This window comes from Lactuca virosa, chromosome 6 (assembly GCF_052849685.1).
Source record: "Lactuca virosa cultivar CGN04683 chromosome 6, Lactuca_virosa_CGN04683_v6, whole genome shotgun sequence".
NCBI lineage: Eukaryota > Viridiplantae > Streptophyta > Magnoliopsida > Asterales > Asteraceae > Lactuca > Lactuca virosa.
The window spans coordinates 116,041,265-116,047,118 of record NC_136431.1 but is presented as its reverse complement, the minus strand read 5'-3'; positions in this window follow the sequence as shown (position 1 = coordinate 116,047,118).

The window sequence follows — 5,854 nt, the reverse complement described above, 5'->3', positions numbered from 1 at the left end:
TGAAACTGTAATCACGAAGCTTAGGGAGTACCCTTAAAGTACCACCACACACACATAACAAACAACAACATACATACAGAGCCTTCAGCCTGACTGGAACGCCACACCGGTCTATAGATTATCTGGAATGCTCATAGAGCCTTCAGCATGACTGGAATGCCTCACTGGCCTACAGACTATCTGGAACGCTCACAGAATCTTCAGCATGGCTGGAAGGCCTCACCGAGCTTTCAGCCTACCTGGACCGTTCTTTGAGCCTTCGGCCTGACTGGTCCGCCTCAACCCAACCACACACAACATGTCGACATATACATAACGGATACACATACAACATATCAATATAAACATTATTGGGTTTGTTGATTAACAGGACAAAGCAGTACAATCTCAACCCAACCATATTATGTCGACATATACAACCGATAAACATATAGCCAACAAACAGATAACACATAGATCTAACAGATCACTACATCATAACAACGTCTTATATACCAGGATATAGATCTAACCGATCACTACAACATAGTAACATACGGTAAACTAGGATATCAATCCACTGGGTCGGCCTTGGTGCCTTAGACCCATGAGCACAGTGAGGAAAGCTTACCTCTTATTTTGAACAATAGCTGATGAGGTCCCGACTCCAAATCTCAACTCTTACCGTCACTTATCCATCCAAATGACAAATTCTCATACACAATCTAAAAATACCTAAAATACCTATAGGTCTAACTTAGGGGTTGTTTGATTGCTTCTAACTCGGTCCAAAGTTTGGACCCAATCTTCAATCCACAGTTAGGTTGTTTGTTTTGCCTTCTGTATCCTTGGACTCGGTCCAAATTAGAGACTGGGTCCTCAATTTTGTGTTGATTCGGTCCTCCAATAAAACCTAGCCGACTCGGTCTTTTTGAACTCTCACGTATTTACCCTTCACCTCTATTCACGCATTTTTCAATCGACCAACCTCGTCCCTCGCATCGCCTCCGCATCAGAACTTCTGCAATCGCTGGCAAAACTCCTTAATCACATTGCAATCACCGATATGCTGCATATGTATTTCTTCGTCTTTTTTTTCTTTTCTGAAATCGATTTTCTGATGTTGGTGGTGATTAACTCTATGCCACATTCATCAATTAATCAATTAGAAGATAGGATATGTACAAGTTTAATATAATTGAATGATTGAAGGGGTCTGTACAAGTTTAATTTCCTACCACATTCATCAATTTATTTGATTATTCATAATCATTAGATTGTCGTTCTAGTATCAGCAACAAGAAACTTATCTTCCCTAAAAAGTAGCTCAGAAAATTTTGGCACCAATAATATATGGAGATTAGTATTTTCCAGTATAAAAGTTGCTTTCTATTTCTGATAAAATAAGTTTTCTCTTACCTTTTGGCTACCTGTAATGGTGCTAACATATGATAAAATAAGTTGTCTTAATTTCATGGTTCTCTCTGTTTTATGAAGATAAAATTAATCACCTTTCAATTGATAAAACATTCATTAATAATATGATTCTAGTTATAGTAATTATTATGGGATAATGTTCATTGTTATATGAAACTGATGACATCTTTTTTATTATACAGTTCATATGTCCCTTGATTTGGGAATTCTTTGTGATTAAAGATTCCAATTCAGTGTAAGGAGCTGGTTAACTCATGAGAAGAAATTGTAAGCTCAGTCACTACAATGGCAGCCATTGGAGGTCCATTGAGGTCAAAACTACAATAAAAACAGATGAATGGTTGTGTTTATATTTGTGAGTATGCAAAAAAATGTGTGTATGTTTGTGTAAAAACAGAAAACAAAAACCGGGAAGAATGATTTTTATATCTTATGAATGTTTTTATAAAAACATATTGTTTGAGGGTAATATAGTCATTTTGCACAGTCGGTCAAATGTAAAATCAAACAACAAGTTTCAGTCAGAAGTTAACTCAGTCAAGTTTCTAACTCAGTCAGCTTCTAACCCAGTCAGTTCTAACCCAGACAACAACTAACAAACGACCCCTTAGTCAACCCTGGTCAAAGTCAAAGTCAATGGTCAAGGTCCCAAAAGTCAACATCCCTTCCCAACGGACTACGCCCTGCATACTAAGAGAGTACGCCCAACGTACTCTGATGTTGACCAAAAAGCGGGGCGCCGACCGCGTATATGTAGCGTACCTCCAGGTATGCCCAACATACGCAACCCAATCCCAAAACTCCATTAACAGCTTATTCCATTAAGCCCTTCCGTCCAAAACACAAGTCCAAGCCCAAAATGATGTCCTAAGTCATAAAGTTTCCAAATTTATGACTTTGCATGGCTATTAAGTACTTAATGTCTAAAACCCTATGTTCTTAATCCATTAAGACCATCTAACACATGCATGGATTACATACAACACTCAAGATCATATTTATATGGTTCATAATAACTCCATAATGGATAAAGTTTCCAACTATATCCATTAGAATGGTCCCAACAAGCAACATCTAGTCTGTAAGTTTCAAAGAGACCCAAAAAGTGCATCTTTTCAACTTAATCCATTAATTCCAAGTCTCTAACCTTCAGATCTGAATCAAAATGATGTTTAGATGGATATAGTTTCCAACTTTATCCATTACAAGGTCACAGACTTTCAAGATCTAAACTTTATGCACTTAAAGTGACCAAAAGCTCATAACACCCAAAACTAGCTTGATCTAACAACTTCATCATCAAGATTCAAACTTTATACCTCTAAAAGAAAGATCATGGTGAACAAAGTCTGGATCTACAAGTTCCAATGCAACTAACACTTCTTCAATAAGTTCCTTCTTCTCCAAGGTGCACCAAGAATACTCCAAAGCACCTAAAAACACCTTCTTTTTTATCATAAAGCTCAATATAGGGTTAGGGTTTCAAGAGAGGGTGTTGGAGAGGTGGAGGCTGAGAATGAAATGTGTGTGGGGGAGTTAAGGAGCTTAAATAGGGATCAAACCACAAAAATAGGGTATGGGCACTGATCGCGTATGCCCAACGTTCTCAAATTATACCCGACGTACTCAAGCATACTCAGTACGCCCAACGTACTCAAATTACGCCCAGCATACGCGGCTAACCAAAAAGTCGTCTAAACTTCAAACGACCATAACTTCTTTGTTCCAACTCCGTTTTCGATGTTCTTTATATCCACGGAAAGGTATTGAAGAGCTCTACAATGTTATCTAAATATCTTGGACTAAAAACTTCTCGAACAAAAATCCATATTTCACGTAAGAATCCAGTTTATGACTTTTCCCTTTCTAACCTTCGGTCCTCAACACAATTCAAGGGTAAAATCTCTTAACTACGATTACCTCCTTCCACAAGGACTAAAATTTGCCTTCGTACGGCCCAAAACCTCACACAATCGACTTCCGGTCCATGGCTGAAAAATGGTAGGAAAAAGGATGTTACATTTATGCCTTTAGGATGGCTGGAAAATACTTAGAATATCATATCTCAAAAGCAATGACCTCAACAAGCACTGGGATGACCACTTTCTTCACGAAAAGACCACCAAAACACCAAAAATGGCAACAACACTCAAGGTTTTCATACACTAGGGTTAGGGTTTCATTTATGAGGATAGAGGTTGCAGTAGAGAGAAACCTTAGAGAATTAGCACCATTATATAGGGCCAAGGCCCGAGATTTATGGTTTTGTGCACAACTGCCACTGCACAGAGGTCCAACTCCAGACCGCACTGACTTCTGACCGCGCCGACATTTAAATGAAGTGGTCGCATCGTGATAGGTTGTGACAACCCAAAATTTCTATCTTGTACTGTTATTCAAACCAATCAGAGTCAGACTCGTTTCTGCTATGTTCTAGCATTGCTTTGAGTCGATTTGAGTGTTCTAAACCTATTATCTTCAAGTCAGAGTCTAGATTTGGGTTCCACGAGTTCACCCCTACCAAAAAATGGCCAAACACTCCAATATGAGGAGTGTACGGCCGTACACTTGGGTGTGCGGCCGCACACCCCTCCTCTGGCAGCACACTCACGACTATAAAGTTAAGACTTGGCATTCATTCAACCCTTTTCACCCTCCTAGACCAGAACTCGTTTTCTCTCAAGTAGCTCCCGATTTTTTCAACTAGATCTTCAAGTGGTAAGTGTTTCTTTCCTATGATTTGTTGATTCCTTACTCCATCTAGTGTAAATCACTGATTTCATCATTGAAATCACTCCATTTTGGTAGATCTTCAAGTGTTCTTCAGTTTCACCAAGAACACCTACTAAGTTCTTGGGCTCCAAACACCCCTAAAACGCTTCTACATTGTAAGTACCCTCCTCCTGCATGTTATTTTCTAGATTTGAGCCTTAGAAAACGTCCAGAACATGATCATCAAGGAGTGTGCGGCCGCACACACCCATGTGGCCGTACACCCCTTATTTTAGTGCTTAAGGGCCTCAAACTCAAGTTGTATGCTAGCACATGATCATGGACACTTAGGGGATGCAAGATATGACCTTGGAATAACGTTTTTGACCATTTTTCCTAGGAGTGTGCGGCCGCACACTCCATGGCCGCACACACTAGGCCGCACACCCTATGGGCAGCACACCTGGTGGCCGCATACGCCCCTGTGTGGCCATACACCCACTATATGCAACCTTTAGTGCTTCTAACACTTCAATCTAAGTGTTTTCTAAGTCCTATGGTGTTTTCCTTTCATTATTAGTTGTATAAAGACTAATTATAGACATATATGGGCCAATATATGCTTATTAGGATCCGTTGTTATAACACCCGTCAAAATTAGGTCAATAACAATCACATGTGATTATGTCAATCATGTAATGTGATTTTGTTAAAGTAGTAAAGTGACAAACTTACTATGTAATTCATGATAAATTCTAATACAAGTATGAACATTTATGATACAACTCAAAGTATACGTCCATACGATTCGAAAAATATAAAGAACATCTCATTCTGACTTCGCGTGAAGTAGTTATGATAAATTCTAACGCTATAATGCCTTATAACAAAAGGAATTTAAAATAGACTTAGAATTAGCTATTGGAGTCTAAATGAAAGTCGTATTACTCGGAATTACCTATGCGTGCATATAAAGAACGCCGAAAACGGAGTTCGTATGCAAAAGTTATGGCCTTTCGAAGATGCAACTGTCAGAAACCCTAATTTGACTGAACTCACGACGTGAGCATCAACAATTCACGACGTGAGGAGTCAACAGACACTAATCAGAGCTAGAAAACACGCGTTAAGGCTATGGGATGACTCATGGAAGTTCACGACGTGAACCTATCATGTTCACGACGTGAATGGCCCCATAACACCTTCTAAATAGCGATCAAAGCTCATTCAATCCTTACACCTTCTCCTTTCATTCTCTCTCGTTTCCGAAGGCCGTTTTCCCTTCCCGAGCCTGACAACGACGAGCCTCTGACCGTTTAGATTCTATAATCACGCTACTAAGGTGAGTTTCACGGCCCCACTTTCTAATATTTCGGGGGAAAACGCATGCTAAATATTATATATATATATATATATATATATATATATATATATATATATATATATGTTATTATTATATCTATATGATAGTATATTAGTATCAACGTAGATAGTCATAATAACCGGGATATAGTTATTTTGTATCTGAAAGTATACAACTCTTGTAAAGTTGTTAGCATGTTATTGTTATAGTAGTATACTAATGTAGATCTTGAGTTATACTTAGGATTCTATATATATGTTGTGTGTGATATAGTTCCGAAGTTATATTCGGAAGTTATATATGTTAATTTATAAAGTATGTTGATATTGTTAGTTTTATGTCAAGATAAAACTTGGTATGTTA